Here is a 25,775-nt window from a genome sequence, read left to right as displayed (position 1 = left end):
CAGTGTTTTGGTTTGTGTGGTTTGATTCTGGCTACTGTATTATCCTCGTCCCGGCACAGACAACGTAGCGTACAGAGCGGCCCAGCTATCCCCGCAATGTGCGCAAAGTCAAATGGACACACCAAAAAAGCTGGCCTGAAAATACCCACCGCCCTTGCGCCGCTATGCCGCTAACCGACAAGCGGACTGGCCTTGCACCCTAAGGCGTTCGTAAACAGCGTTGTTGCTGCTGTACAGCGAGGCATGGTAAAACAGTAGCTTCCATGGCAAATCAAAGAATAGGAACAGAGACGGGATGGTATGGAGCAGCACAGAGGGAATATAATAATTTTATCTATTCCATTGTCTCGTGAATGCTGCATGAAAAGCCACTTTCCACCAGCAGCTTCCGGTGTCGTGGTGGCAAATCCGTTTCTGTGGGAGTGTTCTTTTACTTCATTTCGTCCGGACCATCGGGTGGGGTCCGTTGGAGGAAAGTGCGATATGATCGCGATGTTTGTGACCATCGGTGGCGCTTTCTCGGTGTCTATTGTCAGCTATTGTGGTTAAGAACCGTTTGGAACCTATTTGGGTTCACAAAATTGCTTACAGTGGTGTCCACCTCGTACGGAACGGATTGTTAAACGAATGATTAGGAAGCATTATTTTATTTTGTACGATTTATTTTAATTCGTCAGCAAAAATTGAACTTATACCCATCACTACAGAGCATTCTAAAAAATAATTTCATTCGTAAAATCTACTTACGTTTCAATAAGCTAAGCTAAGGACACGATAAGCTATGCGCCAAGGATAAGCTAGACGGATAAAATATGTTATTCGTGATTAGTTTAATTAAAACTTTCTTGGTTTTACTTTCATATATGTAAATATTTGAAACACCGTATCTGACATCCTCTTGAATTGTTGGTTGGTGTTAATAATTATTAACGTTAGATTCGATCTGTCGGTGTTATCTACCGTGATTCCCGACAGAGCGCGGTACAAACGCGTAGTGTGGGAAGCATCCAATACCGATCGAGCCGAATATTCCCGATCGCTCAAAGGCTCCCGAACAGCGTGGCTAAGGCAATGACCGAAGGCACTCTTTCGCGGTAGCCCGAGTCAAGCGATTGATTTTTAGCGTTGCAATAATAAAATAATATAAGACTGCTTAAGAAAACGCTTGTTATTTAATACTTAATACTACTACGGGCGAAAGAAAGAGTGCTGTTGCAATAGTTTGCAGCAGTTGGTTTTATTTGACTGCTTATTACGGCGTTCGTCTATATTGTTACCTTTTTTGTGTTTTGTTATGGTATTTGTTTACAAATTCATTGGTCTATTTATTTTATTCTTTTATTTTTATTAATGTATTTTTTATCGTAGATGAAACTGATGATTTGTTATTGAAATAGGTGAGATATTTGGTTATTTTTGCTGATGACGATTTATGATAGTGTTTTGCAAGAAACTAACCTTAACATTTGAGTGTTAAGAGCTACATACAGCGTGTGGAGTGTACGGAGCTACACAAAGAGCTCTCAACTCTTTTAAGAAAATAATACTTTAAATTTGTAATTCACAAAAGCAATCAAGAAATAACTAAAAATGCTTTTGATGTGTATTTTCTTTTACACAACAAATTATAGATGTCAGCATAACACTACTTGAAAATGTTTAAATACACTTTAGAAACACATTTATTCTGCACTGTAATGGCGCTTCGACGGTGCTTTGGATAATCCTCGGATGACCCCATCGACCGTGTCCGCTGCCAAAAAAAAGCCTTCCTAGATACTGCTTTTGTTTTCCACAAACGGCCGCGTCGAGCCAAATATCCTGTGCGCGTCTGACACATCCGTCCTTTCTTTTTTTTTCTTTTTTTGCCTTTTTTCGTTGCCATTTCACCAAGGTGGCATTTTTGCCATGGGGCACAATGTGGATGTAAGGCCCCTTTTTTCCTATACAATATCATACTACACCAGCAAGTGAAAATATCATTGCAGTTCAGTGTTTGATGCGCTTAATTTTTGTAGTTTTTATGTGTGTTTGTGTTCTTGCGCTTGACTCATTCTCCGGAAAAGAGGAATATCAAAACGTGTGTAAATAATGCGCTTAGTCTACAACTGATTATTTATATCAGCATCTCATTATACTTAATTTGTTTGCATATTTCATCTATATAATTTTACAAACATTTCGAAGGTGCCAGCCATAGCCTAATCCGTCAATAGACTTTTAATCAGTAAGGTACCTAGAGTACCAGCGTGCGCTACCTACTTCTTTGAACTAGCAATGAAGTATACTAGCGAATAACAACAAGCGAAAGTGGTAAAATTTGCAATTTAATGTATGTATAGTGCGAAAATCGAATCTATCATCAAAAATTTAAAGTGAAAATCTATTTTGCGCCTTCATGCAGGCATGTGCGAATAACACGGAGTCCCCAGTCGGTTTCTCCTTTGGCGCCGAAACAGCAGTGTTTGGAAAAATGAATATTTTACGACATTCTTTTTTGTGCTTTATACCACCGTACTTGAAAGAGGTGAGTTAATTTTTGTCAGCCTTTTTTATGTGAACCGTTATTAATTTTACGTTTCGCTCCACGGACACTGCGGCCTGGTGCTGCTGTGCGTCACATTCGCCGCGGAAATGGGCGATAAGCGTGCCGTTGTTCTGTTTGCTATTCAAATATATTTTGCGTGATGATAAAGCTCCACATATTGTTCGACCCGGTTGTTTGCCCGGTTAAAGAAAATGGCTGGCATGTTGCTTATGCAAAATTGTATATATTTGCAAAGCATTGACATCTTTTTTTTTTGCTTGTTTTCTTTTGATTGTCCTTTTATTTTGGTTGGGCTACCCATTATATATGATGATCGATGGGGAACGGTGGTTTCCTTCCCTCGTATGCCTTATCTCACTCGAAAGGTGCTGTTAACAGTTGACCAACAAACGCTCTATTTGCATTTGAAACGGGCTCGGACAATCGTTTAATGGGTTAAATGTGAGTTGATTAATGCATTGCGGAGGGAAGTGGAAACTGTTGCTGCTGTTAAGTTGGGACGAGCTTGCTGTTTGTCAAAAGTCGGTCAAAGTGCATTGTTTTGGTGAGTCAATTTTACGTACAATTATTTGTTAACACATATGCAAACAAATGATAATAGGACAATAGTACAATGGATGTACAATGTTTCAGCCAGAAAGCCTCTCCTCATATGTACATACACGTAACAGAACTTCATAAAGACATTGTACAATATTAGAAGTTATCTTTGTGCTTAATTCAATACAAAACTAGGGCATCATTTACCACAAGTGTATTGTTTGAGCACTTCTCAGAAATTTGTAGCGGACATATTTTATTCATTATCTTATTGAGTACTTTTATTCTTTTACATAGTATTTTGTCGTTGAAAAATAAGTTTCAAACAAATATTTAAATGTTTCTATGAATCTATTAAATTATGCTCAAATACTGCAAGAAACATGCAGAACAGCCACTGTGAAACAGATGCACATCTTTTACGCATTTCTTCAAGCTGCACTAGCATGGAAACACATAGCAGAAAAAAAGCTTGCCATTGCCGGCCAGTATGCAGATACGGCCAATGTCAACGTCCGGAATCTGTGTCTCCTACGGAGGCTCTCTAGAGTGATAACGGGGGTGTCCACGACAGGATGGCTTCCGAGCGATATCGATTTTCCTCACTTCTTTCCGCTCCAAAAACTTCGCCGAAAACCATATGACTTCGGCGTCGGCCTACACCCCCATTTCAAAAATCCGTATCCGCCCGGGTTGCACCGCCAGAGGAATCCATCAGCAAACAACCCTCCGGAGTCAGTCATTCGCATCAAAATCGTCCTTCGCCCTTCGTTGGCTCATTGGGAAACCGTGTGGAAAAACCGGTGCGTCGCTTACCCGAACCTGGCGGGGAATGAATCTGGCGGAACCGGAACGTGCTGATGCCGGGCCACGGCTGGGCCTGCCGCCCAAGCTGATGAGGAAGCTAGCGGAAGTGAAGAATGGTGCGAAGAATGGCAAAGGGCGGCTGTAGTGTTGTCATTTCAAGTGACGACGCAATCCAACGCTTGCGAGGTCGAGGTCCTTGCCATGATTCGAGAGGGAACTGATTGCATTATTCATTAAGTCAACTGATGCGGAACGGACCTGCGCAAACCGACAAACACACGAGAGAGTGTTAGGAAGAATGAAACCCGAAAAAAAGGAGTCGATTGAGACGTGTGACTAGCACAGACCATCTCAGAGATGCAGTTTTCAGTGCAGTGGATGGCAGAGCGGGAAGACGTTACTTGAGCTCAAGCAAAGCCCTATCATGGATTGGGTAGGTAAAGAAAGTTGAGATCAAAACAGTTTGGATAGCAGCGATTGCGATCTGGATGAGAAATGCCGGCACTGGGATGTTGAGTTTTCATCGACGCTGACAGCTGAGCAGGAGCTCAAGCGGAAGTTTCCAAGACAACAAAACCATCTTTCGGCATCGGTCGCCGATACTAGTGCGCGCGCAAGCACACCAATATACTCATATGCGCACACACTCTCAAGGACTTTGGAAATCGCATTCAAGACAACTGGGCTGGGCTCGTAATGCTTGCGAAAATCTACACCGTACCTACAGAAGTATTGTCAGCTGTTCTTGACAGCCCGGAACGTACAAGCACAATCGAGACACCCAAGTAAGCAAGAGAGGATGGAGCCACTTCCCAGGCATGCCGTTGCCAGGCGCTGGCATCTTTACTCGGTTCGCTTGGCTAGCTCTGCAGCTAGTGTCGTATTTTTTGGTTGTGTCTACAGAATGTTTTTGGTAGTTTGATGCTATGAGCAAACCATTGCCGGATACTCCCTCAGTGAGCTGTACAAACTGGTGCCTGCCATCCTTCACGTGGAAAGCACTGAGCGCTATGGATAAGTATTTGAGGAAACGTAGAAGCAAATCTCACAGGGATACCGGTTGTTGTCGTCAGCATGGAGTTCCGGTTCATGCGTTTGGTTTCGATTCGCTTCGATTATTTATTGTACCAGATCAATATTCTTGTGTTTTTATTAAAAGCGATTGGTATTTGCCTTCATAAAAATCAGCGAAAAATATTACAAAACATAAAATTCGCTTCCATTTCTACCATGGATCAACCCTTACTTTCCCCTCTTTGATGGTACAAACACTTACGGTTGTCATAGGGGTTAATTAACTGAACTCACTTCACTTGAGTAAAGAATGTGAAGCATCCAAATTTATCACTGCGGCTTGCCTCCACGATGAGGCTCACGCCCGATAGCTATTCCTACGTTCGTGTTAACCCCTCAGAGGAATAAAAGTCTTTTCCCAACCATTACATCGGAACTCGTTGGATTTTTTATATGATTGCACTGTAAATTTGAGTTTGAAGCGGTTTCTAGTGATTCATTTGATGAATATTGCCCCAGTCTACATGCATTTGCCGGCCAGGGAGAACATCCCTGTTTGGCGAGTGCCAGGAATTTGTTTTTCAATTTGATACTTTAAATCCGCTCAACGATTCGCCTCAAATTGAAACACGTTTACAGTTTTATCCTGTCACTATTCGGCAATGCTTGTTCTTCGTTGGCACCCCAGCCTCGTGTACCCCTGTACGCTCGCTGCCGGCAGCATCGGCCTGTAATCAACATGCGAGTTCGCAAGACGGTAGGAATTAGAACGCCACCAAAATGTACCGGGGCCTTACCAACCCGCACAGGGAACACACATTTCGCAACACATCGCGTTTCTCTGGCGTGCGGAACTTGGTTTGATATGCGTTAGATGCTTCATCCTAACCGGGGACACCCTCGGTAACGCTAGAAAACACATTTGCCGTGAGGCGGAACGAAAAGGCATGCGCGATAGAGTCAAGGGCTGGATCGCTTGCCGGTGGCCAGGCACCGCCACGGAGGCCTAAGGAGCGGCGAGTTCGCATCCCTGGCAATGGGAAACGTTGCTTCCTGCCGGCAAATGCCTATTTTATTTCGAATCGGTTGGTTGAAAATGATTCATATTAAAGATTGCGAGGGACTTACTGGGACTATGTGGCCAGTGTGGCATCGAGCGATGTTTCTATGGGGAAAATTCCATTCCTGGGTGGCTTTAAGGTGTAGGTAGCGAGCGTAAAAATTTGAGCGTCTTAAAATGTTATGTAATTTGGACAAAAATAAAAGCAGAAATCAGGGCCTTTCCCATACACATTTCTTAATTTGCAGGAATAATATTTTGGCTCTTACATGCTTCAGATGTTTTGTCCCATGACATAGCAAACTCATTATTACATGTACCGATTGAGATTAAATTATGAGCTATATTTGAACCATGTGAAGGATATATGTCTGTTATAGAAACATGTTTAACCAGTGTGCATTTTGTGAAGCATAAACCCAAAAAATAAGATAAGATGCACACGTGTTTAACATAATGAATCTCACAGATTACTAACGCCAAAGTACAAGCATCATAACGCGTTGCGTATGCGTCCTTCGGTGTGAGTCTATTGTAGGGACCGGCAGAGAGAATTTAGTTGGTTGAAATATTTTTCCGTCTATAAATCTTCTGCTCCATGTTTCATTGCTGTTTTGACCAAACATTGCACAGATCGAACTTGGCATGAGCGACTGAGAAAGTCACTATGGTCCATCGGTGCCGGTGGTGGTGCCGGCTGTGGTCGGCAGCACCCATCCGCTTCGACACAGGAAGCCGGAAAGGAAATCGAGAAACATAAAACCCATTGTGTAGATAAGTTGTTGGATCCACTGCTGTTTCCGGGGCAGTTTCTAAAGAGTTTCGTAACCGACGCACTGGTGAACTTATTTTTTTCAGATGTGCAAGATGTTGTGGACAAATCTAGGTCTTGATAGTGGAGGACGAATAGGAGTTTCAGCTTTTCATAAGGGATTATCATGCACTTTCCCTTCTTCTCAAACATTATAATTTGTTAAATATTCGATATTTATACTAAAGCAGTACACAATTAAATTGTGTATTTATGCTTTGAAAATATAGTTGAAGGGTTATAGCATATTTTGGCAAAACAAATCATAATAACATACATCTCATGGCAAATAAATATATCTGATGTAACTTTTTGTAATGACGACTAAACCAAAAAGTATAACTAAACCATTGTTTAGCTAACACACTGTATTTCATTTCTGCTATTCTGTGAAGAAAATCCGAATAAAGCCAGTTGTCATTATCTTGATAGCGTTACTAACGGGCGATCGTAGGCTAGCTCAGTACTTTAACATCCTTGCTATACGCTTCATCTGCAACCACCCCATGTCATGCTATGGCTATGCTGAGAGGACGAGGAAACGCCTCACTGAGAAGATACTTCGGGATAGCTCGCTTCTCTTTGACAATATATGGACAAAGGTTTAGGAAAGATAAAACCAAGCGAATCTCGTTTTGTTATTCCCTATTTTTTAATCAGATAACCATTATGTTATCTTTCTTAAGCTTTATTTACTTTATTTTCATATGCCTTGAGAGCAATATTATACTTAATTTTAAAAAATCATCATAAAAAATTGTTTTTAGCTCATTTTGAAACTAGAATAATTATTGGCAGAACCATCGTGATAATCATATACAGTTCACCTCATTCAAACATGAGTGAGCCAATTGTTCAATTTAATGCCACTTTAAGACCACTCTCTTATGACATAGTATTCTCCACATGGCAATTAAAAATTGAATACAAAAATGTGCAAAAGCAATCTACCATTTTGTGTTATCATAACGATGCTTTTGTAAAAACGGATAACGTTTCTCCTATCAAGCCATTACAAGATGAACCCAAGTCAAGGCGGCGAAAACAGCATGCACATGTGACAAGCGCTTCTTGAAACGCAAGGAGCAAGTGGTTAATTAAAACACTAGATGACACTCACCGCCTGTCTATTGCTCTTTCGACGGTCGGTATATGTGTTGTGGTTATTTGTGTGTTAATTTTCAGTGGGCCAACATGAAGCTGAATGCCTTCTTTATTTGTAACAAGAGGCCTTGTCTTTGTTGACAACAGTGTGCACAAGCACACACTTTGGTAAGTGACGTGCCACAAGGCCGGAGGTAACTAGGAAGTGAGTCTTTCAATGCAGTTTCTGTATATTATTCGCACCTATGAGAAACCGGACTAATTGGAACCCTTTCTCATGTAATTAGTGTGTTTGCATTGCAACGACATTCAAGTATCAATGTTGCATTATGTGGAAAGGTATGGTTTGTTTCTTTTTATACAATGTTGCCATGAATGTTGTATTATGTGAATGCACTTTGAATGCAAGATAATTAACACAGATTCGCTTCTCAAAGACCTGTAATTATTATGAAAAGAAATGTTGTCTTTCATAACGAGAAAAACAACAACAAAATATATAAACCTTAAAAAAACTACAACGTTTCGTTACAATGTATAAGATTGATACATTTGACAGTAGCTTTTATATCATCTATGTAATGATTCTGATCCAAAGAAGACGACCAACAAACATGTTTGCACCTATAATGGATGCTTTTGCTGTCATCATAATACTCATTACCTTAATGGCAGAAGAGCCTTGTTTGCCATTACGGAGAGATCGTCTCGTCCCAAATCGTAGAGTATACAAACAAAAAAATGTCTACCTATTTCCATTTGGCCAAAAATGTGAAAGCTTTCACTTAGTATGATGAATATTCAGCAGCTAACAACGCCAAATTTCTTCTGAGGCTTAGGAATGTACGTGTGTGTGCATGTGGGAGAGAGAGAGAAAGACTATGAACACGTTTTGGTGTACAAAGTAAGTGATGGAGATGCTTACATTTAAAGGTTTATGAAAAAATAAATACTCTCAAACTCGCGTTCATTTGATTTTGCTTCATCCGGGTCTAGGTAATATGGAATGTAAGAGATATAAACCAGTGTTTCTATTGAATGCCTTCTTCCGTTTCATTCCTTTCCACTGGAAGCATACTTCGTATATATTTTGGTGCGTTTTTCAATTTCGCTAACCCTGCTAACGGAGAAACCAGAAATGTCAGTATTGTAATTGTTTGCAATTATTTTCATCTTTCTAACGTAAATGAGAGTGAGGTTTAAACATTCAAACTCTATCCACGATCGATATAATTTATGTGCTTTGCTCGATAATTTACCGCTTACTACAGCTACAGCGCCTGTGACAGTTAAAACACTACAGTCCCATGGTGTTCTTTGAGATGAATTAATCGACAGCTATTACAATCAATTACGATAGCAGTACAAAGCCAGGGCTGAAATGTCCAGAAAGGTATAGCTGATGGTCAGGTAATAGATCTTTCTTTACGTATTTGCAGTACAGAGGTGTTGGATTCAATTATAAACGGTTGGAAATGAAATACAAACTGTGTGAAAATAGCACTCTTGAGAATTTCCTGATGTATCGGTACGCCGTTTGGAAACAAACGTGAGCACCTGAAGGGAAACTGTTTTGTTACAGCTTTCAATTTTATTTATATTAACAATTGGACATGTTGTTTTTCATATGATTGTTTGTATGTGGGGTATCATATTGAAGAGTTTTTTGCCCATTCCCTCTAAAAATACACACAACGGAAAGATTTAGAACAGCTTAAAGGATTGTTATCAACTTCTCGCAAATCGAAATACCTAAAATCATTACACACAAAAAAGAGATCGTTGAAAGCTCTATATTAACGCCACCGTTTGGAAGACTTTCACCTTTATCACAATCTGATACACAAGATACAAAGCGAGTCTTCAACTTACCCTTGACTAAGCTCACGGTTTCGGAAACAATGCAACCAGATCGTGCTCAAACACCTCCAACATCCTGTTCGCCGGTAGCCGCTCCGGTGCGGTACCCCACAGTACCACGCTACAATAGCAGCTTCGTTTTTATCATAACTTCTCTTCCCTCATTCTAGCGGTGCTCCTTTGTTATTTGTTAAAATTTTCCAGCCAACGGACAAAATGGGATATTTTTTGATTAAAATTATTCATGCGTATAAAATATCAACACAAAATTCTATGGCGCATATCAGCCGCTTGTCCAGGTCGTCCTGTTCGCTTGAACAATTGTGTAGGTTTTGTGATTTTTTTATGCTTTGTTGTGTGTGTGTGTGTTTTTTTTATATTCAGATTTTATATGTACGTATACATGTTCATGGATTTTGCTCAGCGCCGGACACCAAAGCTGTTCGAAGGGATGATAAAGCCCGCTCTGCGGTGCGAACGTTTCGTACGGCTTGGCGTGTACAATGAACGGAATCGAAATAGACTGGGTGCTGGGTCCAACTGCTGCCCCATCAATGGTAAGGGATGTCCAAATTGGATCACCCAGTCAGTCGGATGGATATCTGTTCGCATTTGTTTGTTTTCCTGACCATCGGATAAGATGCTGAGAATTGTATCTGCATGGAAAATGGAATAAGTTTGTTTCTTCGCTAAAAATAGAATGTGAATGTAAAGGATAAAATGGATGCCATTGTATATGGAATGAAATCCTAAAAAGTTGTTAGAATTTTGAACTGTGGCTGCATAATGAATTATGTTTCTGTTTCTAGTGTGCTCTTAGTCACAAAACAATAATAAATTCTGCATAAGAAACCCCTTTCTATACATAATGGATCAAACCTTGTATGGCCTTTTAGAAATCATCTTGTTTTCTATGCAACCACCGAGTTTCTTTGGCATTTATTGTAAAAGCATTTTACTATTTAATTAACTCTTTTTATTGATATGTATTACAATAGTTTATAACTGAATGTTTATACTATGCTACTTACTTCTTGACAAATTTTCACCGAATATTGCACTAGAACCAGAAGTCAGGAATCATTCTCTGACAATGCTATATGTACATGTTGTAGTCAACAACGGTGAAACATTTGAACTCCCGTCGGCATACTACTCCCGTCAATCCAACTAGCAGCACAGTAACCTGGCAACAGTCTGAACAAGGTAGGCGTGTCTTTGTGTACTTGTGTATGGTATGAAGTACAGATTGCGACGGCTTGTAGAATTCTAGTATGTGAATTTCAGCAAACACAGCATACTGAATGCTGAGACCTGACAAAGCTCCAAGATGGCATCAAAAGCGTAGATTCGCTGTCCCACCGAAATGTTTTTAATGAACCCATGACTCAATACAATTTACGTAATATTGTTCACAAAGTATTCTGTTGTTAGTGAAATCTTAGTGACAATTGTCTGCATAGAAATTCCGGCGTAGAATTGGTATAGAAATAATTTAAAAAAAACTGCAAAAGAATGCGCCATAATTTGCCGGCTGATACCGGTTTGCCAGAAGAATCTGGATCGAAATCATCTGTAACTGCTGGGGTATGAAAATTTATGTCTAAATCTCTCTGGTGCGGAAGATTGGACTCACGTGGAGGCGCTGATCCGTTCGACACGATCATTCACGAGCGCAGCGTATCCTCCATCCGTGTCCGATGTCCTTGCCCTTGCCTGGCTCCATGCATCTGCGGCCCGAAACGGGCCGAATTCGAACGGACCCGGTCGCTCGATACCCGATGCCATCTAGACCGTAAAGGGAATAGATTTGGTACAGTCTACTAATCAGCGACCCGGGTTACACTAAAGGAAGGCTTTTGCCGTCGTCTCGTTTTCTCCTCCTGGGGCCATTCGCGGCATGATCCTAGGACCTAGGTGTGATGCATGGTGGTAGGCAAGGACTTCACGTTTCTGGGCCAGTTTCAATGTCTGTGGTGGATGGTTTTTTTTTCTTCTTTTCATTTTTGGTTGTGTGCTTATTTCGTTTGCTTTGTGGTCGCCCAAAGTGAGAGAGAGAATTCCCAGGCAAGATGATGGTCATTTTATATGATTTCATTCGAGCTTAGAACAATCATCAGGACAATGACGATGATGATGACGATGCCGGAGTCCAGTGCGCGCGCAGTCAAATTTTCCAGTCTGACTCCCATTTTTCCGACTGACGCGCATCGGGTTACGCCTCAACGAACCGGAAGAAAATCGTCATCCCCAGACAGTGTACTAACACACCGACGGAGGGTTGTGCGCGAGTCTGTCAGACGCGAATGTGAGTTGTCCGACCAGTTGAGGTAGTGGGTTGGTGGTGGTGGTGGTGGTGGGACTATGTTGCTTCAGCTATCCGCCACTGGAAATCAGCTCCCTGGTGTGTAGAGATGGAGCCTGAACCGGGTTGGACCATGCGCACCACAGTTGAGGGACCCTTTTTTCGACAACCCGTCCTATTATTGCACGGTTGAAGAAACCATGTGAATCTACTGGAGTTGAAAGTTTTGCCATCGTGTGCGAGCTGTGCAACGAAGCCAAGGGGAGGGCTGGGAGGAGCGGAAGGCCCCTTTGGTACAACTTGCAGTCTGTACATTCCAGTAATGGTACACCGTGCGGTCGTGGTCAGTTCGACGATATGCCATGCACGCACGCTCTGGATTGGAACGATGGGTTTAGGTTAGGTATCAGCGAGGAAGTTCCGGCAAAACTGCGCGAAAAAACGTACCACTCTGGGAGTCGGATATTTCCAATCCGGTCGAGTGACAGACAAGCCTCGAATGGTTGGCTGGTTTCACGTGTAGTATTGGGCTTTTTTGTAGTTTTTATTCCAATGCTGCATCCGGTAGCGGATGAACGCTATTTAGTTGGATAAGGTAATGTAGTTCGCTCTTTGCACGAGCTTTTGTTGAAAATTATATACGAAAGAACGAGAAAGCTTACTACAGTGGCGAGTGTATGTTTGATTTTCGGATAAATTGATTATCACACGCAAGAGTGCACTACTTTCAACCTGTTTGCTGGATTCCGGTCCAAGGGGAGGAGATTTGTAATGTGATGGAAATAATTTGAAATAATTATTCGGTTCAATTTTAGGTCAGGGTCAGAGCAGCGTTTTAGAAAGTGATGATATATCCATTCAGACACAATTCACATTTATAGTTGAAATGCTTCGTGCTTCGTCGTGTCTTTGAAAGCCTAGAACAATGAGTGTGCAATTAAAATAGAAAACTAAAATCATAATTAAGAATTTCATGCATTTTACAGCACAATGATCATTAGATTAGATATCTTAGATATTTAATTAGAATAGATATAATTCAATCAAAAGCAATGATTTTTGTCCTTCAATTTCACACAATGAGCTTAACAATTAGATAAAATGCCAGTAAAATGCTTATAATATAAAACGCCACTTCATGATGCAATCTTTCCATTTCCCCATGTGACGATGAATGATAATTTAAATTACGAAACCCTCTTCCAATCGAGCTATTGATTGCGAAATGGAAATCCGGTTTTGCAAGATGCATTGATTTATGGAATACACGTAGCTGTCTACGAAAGTTAGTCTTTTATCGACACAATATAAGAATCAGTGTCAATCAAACACACTTTCCAGTAAAGTTTAACAAACAAACTCTCAACAACGATCAAATTCTCGACACGTTTTTGTTATCTGTGTCTGAAACTGTTTTACTTTTCGTCCCCATCGCATTTCAATAAAAGAAAAGGTACCGAAGACACTGATGAGAGATGAATAAAAAATAAGGTTCCCGGCTTGCAGCTTACAATGGCTGGAAAATTATTGTTTGTGTGTTGTGGCCGGGCGGTTAAACTGCTGCTGGCTGTCCTTCCCAGCGAGTTCAGAGGGCGGAACAGAGCTCGTCTTCACTTTCGAAACGATTCAAACACGAACGAGAATACCACCGGTGTGAACGGACCAGGCTGGGCTATTGCGGTTTTCCTGCTCGGCATGTGTGTTGTGCTCGCTTCAGCCTACCTCTACCCCCACTGTAGAGTAGTCAAGATCTTCCCCACCGACCAGCAGCGCAGTGCACCGTGCACAGACAACATTTTGAGGGGGGAAAGGGAACGGGGCCAAATGGCAGGGGTGGGGGCGAGAGTTAGCACATGGAAAAGTGGCGTGGAAAATATTTTCCAGCACGCCCATCCGTGCGCGAACAAAATCATTCGCCGTAAGAGCGAGACACCGTGACCATGCTGCTCGTGCTGCGTGAAGCGCAAGGATTCGAACGGCCCTGATGGAGCGCGAGAAGGGAGAAGAGAGAGGTTGGAGAGAGTCAGTGGAAGTACGCTTTTCACTCTGTCGCGCAACTGTGTCGGATTTTCAGTTCGAGTGCGTCCGGAACATCCGACCGGTGGGTTAACATTACATAAACATACCCTGACAGCGCCAGTGGAACCGAGCGCCATGTGCCAGCGCACCCGAGTATCTTCCACTCTGCATGATTCTCCTGTTGCGATGCGAAAATCCACTAAAAGTCAACGGACAAGTATGAGTAACTTCTATGTGTCTATGTGTACGTGTTTTGGAGAACGAGAAAGAGAGCGAGAGATATGCCACTGGAAAGAGATGGAGCACAGATTCTAATAAATAAAAAAGGAGCCAACCACCTGGGGAATCTACTCTAAGGGACCAAAGTGGGACCTTCATCGTCCTTTGCCATGGGACGTTGCAGTCCTCGGTTCGGGCGTTCGGGTTGCGATCGTTCGGGCCCTGCTCGGCACAACACATGGAACCAGCCATCCATACATAAACAAGCATCGCGCCTGAGCATGCAACATATATCTCCAGATTTTCTATGTGAGTAAGCCCGGAGTTACTCATACAAAAAGAAATTGTTGCGCTTTCACTTTGGCGAGCACGAAGCGGAAACTCATCATCGCCGCAAACTCGCCAAACTCTGCCACCACGCCAGCATCCCCCTTCCCTTCCGCCAGCTGGATGTTCCCCTCCATCATCGATCCAGTTCATGCTGGTATGCTGCCAGCAGCCTCTCCTTTCTGGTGTGCTGGAGAATGTTCATTTGTGCACACTCCCACTGCTTTTTACCTTCGTGGGCAACACGCAAGCTGTGGTTTCTGCGCAATGGCAGTGCACGCACACAACCAGAGGCGTACAGAGTAGACGCGGACCAGATAGGCAGGTCAGGGATCCCCATCCTGCTGACTCTCCGGTTCGCATGTGTTTGTGGTCTGGCGTAGGACACATACAAAAAAAACATAAGCCATTCATTCAATTTTATCGCTCCCACCGTCATCGTTTTGGGGAGGATGCCCGCAGTTATGTATTTGTGAGCAGCTCAGGCAACAGAACTGTGCACAAAGGGTCTCCCTCAATGTGGAAGCAGTGAGAGGAGAATTGAGCGACGAAAAGGACGGAATGGCACGCTGGTAAACCAATACCATTGAGCGGGCCACTTCGTTATGTGCTCGCTGATGTGTGCTGTTTTGAACTGGAACCGCCCATCCGGAAAATAATTTTAAATCACATACACAGAGCCAAGCTCTATCATCATCTCGTTCGATAGCACCGTCCCGTTCGTGATGCGTACTTTCACTCGGGATGCCCAAGTGCCTTCACAGGATGGCTCCTCGGGCTGGTACGGTGGATCCGCACTGCTCCGAAAGACTGCTTTTCCGACACCATCATTTGTTTGTTTGTCTTTCTCTTACCAGCCTTAAGGTGAAAGAAAAGGCTTTTCGATATGCTGCAGCGATAGTAGCTTACGCGTTCGTTCGTTCAATACAGTTACTGGTAAGGAAGCGATGGACCAATCTTGGTTCAAAGGATCGGCCTGCCGTTGTACGAGGTAATAAAACAGCATACATCGGCTCAAAATCCCGTCGGGGTAGTTGTTTTTTCAGGTTGAGCCTAATATTACATTCCGTGAAACGAATTTATTACCACGACGATTAACAAAGAAACATAACGACTCGCGGCATACAAAAAAAACCAAGAGAGCTTCGAAACGAGAGTTTCATTTCCCAGTGTTTAATAGAGCCTGGGTCGGTTTTGAAACGACTACGGCTTCCACAGCTGAATCAGACCTAGAATGTTAATATTACAAGTTGTAACAAACATATGCTGTGTAGGAAAGGCTATATCTCGAAACATTATAAACTATATAAATAGTTAATTATCGTTATGAATGACTTTCCACTGGCAAAAAATATGTTGAAGTGTAATTAGAATAATCGATTTATAATGCACAAGTCAAATAATGCACAAACCCGATTCATGTTCCTTTCATAAAGATAAAGAGTTAAAATAACGAACTAGATGCAAGTGCTTGTCACATGTATATCTTTTAATTAGTTTCTATTATTTTACAACCTTTTACCAACTACTCAATGTTTAAAATTCAGGATACCCTCGACAAACAGATCACTCAAGTTGCGACGATTTTGATTTTGACAGTTAACAGTTGTCGTTTAGCTGAAATTAATAGATTTTTTTGAAATTTCTCACTGACACTCGTAAAATTATAAAATAAATAAATAATGATTTTTTTTTCAGGACGGAAGGCTTTGCCGTATTACTAGAAATAATGAAATTTATAAATACACATTTATGAAGATTTCTTCACAACCCAAATTTGAAAAATTATATCGTATACAAGGTCTTTGTAATAAAATTAATTCATTAATTCATAATTAGTAAAATATTATATTAATCAATAACTATAGGATTGACAACTGTTCATGCAGTAAAATGAAGCTCAAAAAATATCGATAGACACTAGATAGTTGCTCAAAAATATTGTTTACCAACTTGACTATCGTTGCAAATGTTCACCACGAATGAACAGCTGTCAAATTTATGCGCACGGTTAAGCCGCCCGCCGGTTAATCCGCCCCCGGATAATCGACGTTCTACTGCAGTTTCAATACGCGATATTCTAGTTATCGACTTTTCAACTTTGGTTATAAACTATGTATTGACAGATGATCGACATACGGCTTCGGTCCAAAATACAGTCGTATGTCGGGGGTCTCCTGTATTTTACAGTTAGCAACAATGGCTGAATCGAGTCAACGTCAAACAAAGACATGATATTCAAAATATAAAAAAATATTATTGTACTATATTGCGGACTGTTTACTTTCAACTGTAATGTTACAACAGTCAGATTTTAAATTTATGTAATTTACATTCGAACTCGATTTGCATTGTTTATTTCTAAAATTAGTGACTTTTTATTTGTGAACCACGAACTCTGTCCTAAAGGTAAATATTATGCAGTGCTGCTTCCACCATTTCTAAATAAACGAATTATGCATCAAAGCCTGTGTAAATTCAACGCTTAGAAAACCTGCTTCTACACACTTCACATACGTGGTGACGCAATTTTCCTCGTGGGTTATTGTTTGTTGTATTATTCTTTTCAGATGCCACGTCTACGTGCTTTTTTTCGCGATATTTTCTACCCAATCGTCTCGTTTACCTATTGTTTGCTTTCCATGTGGTGTGATTTTTCCTTATTTTCTTCCATTCTCCAGGTATTTGAGTTTCTTGTTGTGTTGAACTCTTTTTTGTCTTGTGCGTTTTTTTGCGCTCATTGAGACCATACACGGTCGAAGATTGTTTTTGCCGTTGTCATGATGTACTGGCAGCGTACGTTGGCGCCATTTGTAGGAGTGAATGTGGGGGTGTTTCCATTTTTCGTCTGCGTGAAACCTGCCGTTGTTGGTAGGCTGCTGTCAGCGGCTGCTTGCGGTGCGCTGATAGAAAATCCGAAGGGGAAATGAAGCGTAACCAGTGAAGAGTGCCGTTTTTCCAACTGACATTTATACGCATGACTGAATCCGCAGTCAAATCCTGGCGGCGGCGACGACGACGCATTTGTTCTCCCGGACCTTGGCTGATAAGGTGTGCCGTCTTGTTCTGACACAGGCCCTGTTGTGGCCTAGCCCGGTCGCAAGCATGGGCAAGTGGGAACAAAAGGTTTGCGGAGATCACACATGGCGTTGAAGCTGAGGCTGGTGGAGAAGCAGACACCAGGAGTAATGCTCAGCAGAAAAGAAAAGCTGGTAAACAAAGATAGCGATGAACGGGAAAACGGATCGACAAGCTGCAGCCTCCCGTTTGTACCCATTGGTCGGTTCGACTAACGCCGGGCTTTTGCTTCCCCTGGGTGTAAAACGGAATTCTCACATTTTTGGTCAGCGCCGTCGTCATGCCGGCTTGCGCACCATAGCCTGTATCCGAAAACTGATAAGGACGGTTACGGTTGGTTGGAAATATTAGACAAACACGCGCACAGCGAATAGCATCGCAGACTACTCGTGGGTGAGGTGAAAAGTACAAGCAAGGAGAGCTCCTTCTACTGTATTGGAAAACTAAAATGGCGAATGCGCTTGTTTCGTACTAAGTATCATCATAGCCGATGAAGGTAGTACCAGTGGCGCATAACATCTATATTATTATGATCATCTTGAAATGCATTGCTTAGCGATTGTAATGTTTACACTATAATTAATAGCTGTTATGTTATTGTAAAACTGAAATTGAGTTACAAGTGAAATTTGTAACAAATTTTAGTGAAAAAGGCTTGCTGCTATAAAATTGAACGGTGGCTCAACTTTTAGCATGTAATTCGTTTCAGCAGGACTAGGAAAACAATTTATAAGCTATTAATAATGTTTATCTGAACTCAACCGACATTAAGAAACGTTTCTACATTAGCTAGCATTTCACTTCCACGGCACCGCTGCATTCCACGTGTCATCAATCGTTGAACGAATGCAATAATGATTCATTTATTATACATTAAGATATTATCAACATCATCATCATCATCATCGTCAGATTTATCCGTTTTCGGTTTCATCACTTTTATTCGTTCCCCTTTGCCATATTCCCCTTATAATCTTGCAGAATTCACACAGCCCTTCAAATCGGGAGCAGCAACAACGCCGTATGAATGGAACACATGCAGGAAAGAGTTTATATCGACTGTGCGCGAAACGGGGCGGATGGAACCGCAAGTAGGACTGTCCAACGGCAATCGCTGCCGAGTGTAGTGCTGGATGATCGAAAAATTTCCGCTCCGCTAGCAGCAGGGAAAATTTGTAAATTCAATAACGATTGTCTCGGCACGTGACCGCATTCTTTTCTTCGAGCAGCGCACCACCGCCCAGCGGAAATGCGTACTTGCTGTGCGAATGTCTCGAACGATGGTCGTTTTTCCGGTCACCCTACCCTACATTTTTGGTTTAGCTTCTCTCAATCTCTCAAATTTCGAATCTCAGAAGGTGACGGAGTGTTAGTATCTATTCAGTAAAGCGATGGCATAAGCCTTCGACTGTGGCAACAAGATGATTTTGCATCCGGATTGTTGAGAGTTGGTACCACTTGTTATAAAAAAAAAGCTGCACATATCCGGGGAAGACAATGAATCAATGATCGGTTGAGTAGGACACAGTCCTTATTCGAAACATCCCTTTGTTTCATTTATTATAGCTATTGCTATGCCACTGTCCTGGTACAAATTGCATACATAGTCATCAAACCATGTTTGTGTTAATCAATCGAAAGAAATAGTTTAAAAACTGTTTGCACACCGACTGCAGGGATAAGTTCTTTAAAGTCAATTACAGAACTAATGTTGCATAAATCATACCTACTCTAGACACTTTAGCTAATCACAGAAACATGCTTGAACTAGGAAAAAACCAATTGAACACGCAAATCCATCGGACATACATAAACCTGTCAGAAGCAACAAGATTAATATGCATTAATCCTTCACCGGCACACTAGTTACTTCTCTTGCCCTTCTGCTCTATTGTCTATGCAAGCAGCTAGCGTTTGATGACAAGCTAGCGTCCGATAAAATCGTTACGTTGCAGATGCATAAATTTGCATAAACTGACAAACATGCAGATTCTGATCATCAATTATAGAGTCAACATTCAACGCGCTTTACTGGCTCGTTTGATGGGAGAATCGAGCAAATGTATCTTCAAACTCGTGGTAATAGACAATATATTTAAGAACGTATAAACACGTGTTTGTCATATTAATTAACTACGCTTTACTTGGCTTTATTTCACTTACAGTACGTGTCACAATATTCGAGTGCATTATAGAAGAAATTAATTTAAAATAACAACTAAACTATATTGTGTGTGTTTATTCCTCCAACTACCAATAAATGTCTAATGTAACTAAAGTGATTATTTAGATTTTACACTGAATGCTGAATCATTTAGCTAAAGATTAAAGTATCTCAAATCAATCTCAGCAATATGTGTTAACTTTTTTCATTATCAAGTATGACCTTTAAATAATTTAGTAATTGTTAACTCCTATTAGTGCTTTCAATCTGTTCTCTATTTCAAAGTAATGTGTTTCACACATTTCCATTGCCATATTGAATGTTAAATATTTAAACATTGTTGCACAGGCACAGCCTTGAAGTTTGATCTTATTAAATATATTTATTCGTTGAGTTGAAGCACTCAGCTAGTGTGATTAATTTGATTTATAAATGGATTCCTAGAACATACCTTTCATCTAATTTTAAGTTACAACAAATAGACAAAGTTACACAGAAAGCTTACTTAACCGAAGTATGTGTAATTAATCAAACAATGTAATGAATCAATATTATATAATCAAGTCAATGTGATGAAAGGAAAGCTTTTTATTCAGGAAAAAATGCTGCAGTGTTTAAAATTGGCAGTTTATATATTTTATGAAAAATACAAACTTTGATTTTTTAATCTATTTCGATACACCGCTTGAAGTGTGGGTTTGAAAGTTAAATAACAACGACTAGGTAGTTGACTAATATGTGATGCTATTTAAATTTGTTATATTATAATTCGAATCTCTTAAAATACTGATAATGATAATGATAATCTACGAAAAAAAACACTAAACGTATCGCCGTACGCCTTTTTTGTCCGAACAGCCCGAACGGTAATGTACATAGCAATGAAAACAAAGAGGGGAAAAAAAACATTTCAAGAATATTCCCATCAACACTTATCGTATAAAGCCGTTCCCGAAAAGCTGACAGCTATCGAAATATTTCGTTTTATGCGTATGTTCAATCTCTTCTACCTTTATCCTTCGCAACGGTGTATACTCCTGTCAGATTAACATTCAGCGGGGTGGGTAATTAAGGAGAAAAATGTCGTTTTTTATCAATCCTGACGGTCGACCTACAATCTTGCTCCTGGGAATAGGACAACATTGAGTCCATCATTGCAAATTCTAAGGTGTGTTCGACTGGAGAACGATATAAAATGGGACATCTTTTGATGCAGGTTACATGCAATGGTCAAGACAGCCCAATCGTTCTGCTGACCAACCTTTTTTTACTTTTTGTATACACTAGTAATATTCGTAGTTTGACCAGTTATATGTATGTTTCAATATTTTGCAATAAATGGCATTATTTAAAACTTATTCGCCTACAAATTTATGGTACATCATCTACAATATTTATAGCTTCAAATCCAAACATTTCCTGCAAATATCTTCAGTAGAATGGTTTGCCCCTAATAACTCCGGTGGGGATTTAAAGATTTGCGCGTGGATAAATTGTCAAGCGGAGCCTATTCTAGTCAGTCAATCAATCCGTCTGGTGCGGTGATGAAAGATAAGAATTTTCTCCTGGCACACGAACAAAAGTCCTGCTATTCTAAAACTACATGACCATCCACGATGACACACTGATTCTGCGAAGGCAGGTTTGTTTACATCCATCTAGCATAGAAGACAACTTCTGACGGTAGCTAAAGTACCTTCGAATTATTCATGAGATGTTTGATATCAGACAAACGTGCCAGGCGTAGACAGATGCTTGACACGGAGGGAAACAAATATGAAACAACGATAACGCCGTCCATCACGATTATCTGAACATAGACCATAATCCATCGGTTACCAAAGTGCAACAACTTCATGTGCTTTACTGTATGGTCCATGTTTCGCTGAAAGAACAGTGATGTGAGTAATTTGATTCAATACTGTAATTACTACTGTAATTAAAAGATTGTCACAACATGCATTATGCTAGACATGGCAACAAATATTAGACAATAATAATTGCTCAAATAAGAAAAAACACGCCCGAATTTTCAACAATCCTTTGCTATTATAGCCTCAATTGTTCTTATACGTTAAAGGAAGCTACTGATTTCAACCAAACAGGCGGCCGCATGTCACATCATGTATCTATAGGTGTTTGTTCGCTTGGTCTGTTTGTGTACACCTGTCCCTAGACTGGCATTCGGGACATGAACTGTACGGTACTGTTCGATGTACTCATCTCAGTGGTCAGTTTCGGTATCCTGGCAGAATCGTCGGTTCCACCAGCCCCATCGCATACACCTGGCAACCACCGTTGCTCCAAAGACCATCCGAAGGCGTGGTCAAACAAGCGAAACCAAACCCATTTACATACACAGCAAACAAACATCGAACAACAGTAGCAACAACAATAATACCCTAAAACAGAAGTTCCACATTTTATGCTCTCTTGCCGTGGACGTGCTCTATTTTAGCTCCATGTTGGTGCTGTGCAAAACTCAAGGTTTAGAGAAACTTGCCCTCGTTGCTCGTTTGGTGCCTGTGCTGCTTCATTGCAGTCCAAACTTATCGTCCAAAATTTCTGCCAGAGCGCGGTACGATGTAAGCCAGTAACGTACACACACACACTTTCTCTCTCTCTCTCTCTCTCTCTCTCTCTCTCTCTCTCTCTCTCTCTATCTTGGAACACATACATAAAGCTTTTCATATACGGCAAACAATGTTAAATCCTTCTATTTCTTTGCTAAAACTGTACAGAGGTTGCTTGAGCATTCCAGTGTGACTAACTTTTTAAAGTTATCTTTAATTTTGCTTTTTATGTTCTGATCCTGATAGATACAAATGGAACATGGACATGAAATTTGGCCATTCTATTATTACATTGGAGGGCCTGGTGACAAAATGGGGGACGCCAGCTCCTACTGGACCGCGCGAGTTCGATTCCTACTTGAACTACCGCTTTGTAACATTTGCACACATTTTGCCTGACTGTAATGCTTTGCCTGCGCCCCGATAGTAAGTTTGTCTTTCCACCTAGACAAGGGTATCTTGGTAGTACAAACCTTACGCAAACAAACAAACCCTACCGAAGCATCGGTCTCATGCAGCTACCTTTTCTATCGCTTCCGTCTAGGAACGGGGCGCTACAAACTGGTTTTATCTCATTGTCCCCAGTCTGGCTTGTTGGGGATGGTTACGAAAGTCTTTGCATACATACTACCCATAACAGTGATAGCCTGGTAAGCAGACGCCGATACTCCTCCATATAACAAGACACGTTGTTTTATGTTCGTTCGTTGTTTATATGTTTATTTTTGTAGTTACTGAAGGAATGTTACATGCCTACAGCTGAAGGGTATAAGGCAGTGTTCGGTGATACACGTTGCGTTGTTTGTGACAATATCGAAATACTCCCTGAATTGGTTGTCGATGTTGTTCCATACGCAATGAGATGCAAATAATGCGCATATCTTCTCCAAGGATAGAATGTCATGTTTAAATATCTCTACGATGGTCGGTGTACAACCTAGAGGGTGTTTTTCGCCATAACTGTCGTAAAAAATACATTAGATGCATTACCAACAAATTTGTTAACATAGCAAACACTACCGAAATAAACGAGATTTTTGAGAAGAAAGTTGCAACATTTTTATGTTATTCTTCGGAACAAACTGTGTAAAATCCAGCTGTACTTCCAACTAATGTCTCGATCTGGAGTTTTTGCTGCAACTCACAAAATAATCATGTTAGCAGCAATGTTTCTACCATACTTACTTACTTACTTATCCGGTGCTACAACCGCTTTGCGCTTTTTGCCTGCCTCAGGAGTGTCCGAAACCGCGCCTTATGGTATTGCGCCTTCGTCTGCCAGTCCGTTTTCACCATATTTAAGTGATATTAGTCAGAAAGTTTTATGCTTGAGCTAACACAACTTAACCTCTTTCTTTCACGAGAAAGAATCTTACAGTTCGTTATTTATTATTTTAATTATTTAAAGTTCATCAATTTTCGCCTTAACTATTGCAGTTTTTTTCTCAAATGTATGAAATTGCACACACGGCACAGAAATTGATGTGGGGATTGAATTATTAAATTTTAATTAATGAATAAATAGATAAATATAAAGAAAAACAGATCGCTAATCTCACAATGTTTCCACAGACACAGTTTGGGAAACATCGGTACTCCGGTATAAATTATAATTGCATCATCAATAAATCCAGGTTATTTCGAACCATCGAGTTCCAATGCAATTTAAAAGTAAGGCTCCGGTTTTTCTTATACAACATACTATAAAAATATCACAAATAGTGCTTTAATTAAGACTTCCACGCAGTATGGCGCTTGGCTATTCACGTGAAAATTCACGATCATCAATTTTTCCAGGACGGGTCTTCTGTACGGTTAGTGACTGAATGTCCTGAGTAAGCTGAGTATAATATCTACATTATGTATTAGCTTAATACGGCTATGCATATTCCATCTTTGACTTTGCACTAATTCATGTTGCATAAAAAGATGAGATAATTCATGTTGTATAAAAAAAGAAGCCAATCTCGTGGTACATTCGTTAGCTTGTATGACTTAACAACATGTCCATGTCATGGGTTCAAGCCCCAAATGAACCGTGCCGCCATACCCAGGACTGACTATGCTTCTATGAGGGGTAATCCATAAGTCACTGAAAGCCAACCCCAAAAGTGGTACAGGCAGCTGGCCTTGGCCGACAACGGTTCTTGAGCCAAAGAAAAAGAGAGAAGAAAAATATTTAAAAAAGATGGAATAGAACTACACATAATTCTGCAAACAATATTTATATTTTACTCAACTCCCCATCATCTAAATGCTGATATGTTCGCAATGTAAACAAAAAATGCATTCCCTCAGCCCTGAAAGTAAAATAACTTTTCCAATCCGCTTATACCGTAGTCATGTCATTTATTTTTCTTGCACTCGTCGCACTGATGGCCGTTTTAATACGCCCATGAGTTTGCAACAGTCTACTATAGAAAACGTACCTAGTATCTGTGTAACGAATGTTGTTGCATTAAAAATAGGCATTCACCATATTGTCCATTGTGTTTGTGTCGTGCTGCACTAAGCTTCGATGATCAATTTTCATGTTTGCATCATTCCTTTTTTTCAGTGCAGCATTTGCAGTTGCTCTTCTCAATGCACTGCGAGCGGTTGTTAATGCTGCGCTGTGACAAGCAAGCGATTTGAGCAAGGATACAGGCTCGGTAGCGCAAATGAACGGACTCGAGCCAAACAGCAAACGACACACTGTGCTCCATTTTTCATGCAATTGTTCCTTCTTTTTACGAGGAGATGGACCAAGGGCACAAGAATATTGGTGGAATAATGATACACATGCAGATGCGATCGGTTTCTTTTTGTTCGATCGCTCCATAGTGATAGTCTGTGTATGACGCCGGATATCCGCTGCCCTGTGGGATGAAGTGTGCCGTATGGCGATGCCATTGGTTGGCATTTAACCGCTAGCAGAAGCAGGTCTGATCAGTGTGTGAAGTGAACGGAGCTGAGTGAAGGCGCCAAGGGAGGGTAGGGGGGAAGGGGACTCAAATCCGGAATCAATATCATATACCGAACGAACCAACATAAAGGATTATCTGGAAGGATATTCGTGCAATATATTCTATGTTTTATTTTTCCAGCTTTGGCTGCTGCTTACCATGGGTTGGCATTGCAGCAATGCAATTTCCATCGCGTTTCAATCCAGCTTACTGACCTTTGTTTTACTTTTTTGTGTCCATTGGGCTACACTTTTCACATAATAGTCCTGCAAACAGATTTTTTTTCACATAAATTCCAAATTCCACAATCATCGTTTCACTTTAAACAACCACCATTGCGGAACAATTTCAACACAACTAAATGGTACTGTATAGTAACAGTATTCCGCAAACCGCTTCAA

General features: G+C 40.9%; 1 protein-coding gene and 1 long non-coding RNA gene across 6 annotated transcripts in view; one reads left to right on the top strand and one right to left on the bottom strand.

Moving 5' to 3' along the window:
* Nucleotides 1-25,775, top strand: part of LOC121594894 (coatomer subunit beta') — a 73,146-nt gene that overhangs the window by 19,510 nt on the left and 27,861 nt on the right. Inside the window, exon 1 of one of the 3 annotated variants that reach the window (XM_041918696.1) lies at nt 15,574-15,605. The exons of the other annotated variants lie outside the window; for them this stretch is intronic. The gene's annotated coding sequence lies outside the window, so the exon portion shown is untranslated. Of the gene's footprint in view, nt 1-15,573; nt 15,606-25,775 lie in introns of those variants that run through there. 3 annotated transcript variants of the gene reach the window in all.
* LOC121594902 lies at nt 8,447-10,883 on the bottom strand. Of its 3 annotated transcripts, none has more exons than XR_006005048.1 (4): nt 10,776-10,883; nt 9,757-10,433; nt 8,810-9,004; nt 8,447-8,718 (listed from the first exon to the last, which is right to left on the bottom strand). It is a non-coding gene; the product is annotated as an uncharacterized LOC121594902 (long non-coding RNA). The 3 variants fall into 3 exon arrangements; XR_006005050.1 differs by having other exon boundaries at nt 8,447-8,712; XR_006005049.1 differs by having other exon boundaries at nt 8,810-9,001.

The sequence above is a fragment of the Anopheles merus genome, chromosome 2L, assembly GCF_017562075.2.
Source record: "Anopheles merus strain MAF chromosome 2L, AmerM5.1, whole genome shotgun sequence".
Classification (NCBI taxonomy): Eukaryota; Metazoa; Arthropoda; class Insecta; order Diptera; family Culicidae; genus Anopheles; species Anopheles merus.
This window is presented reverse-complemented; position numbering and strand designations above follow the sequence as displayed.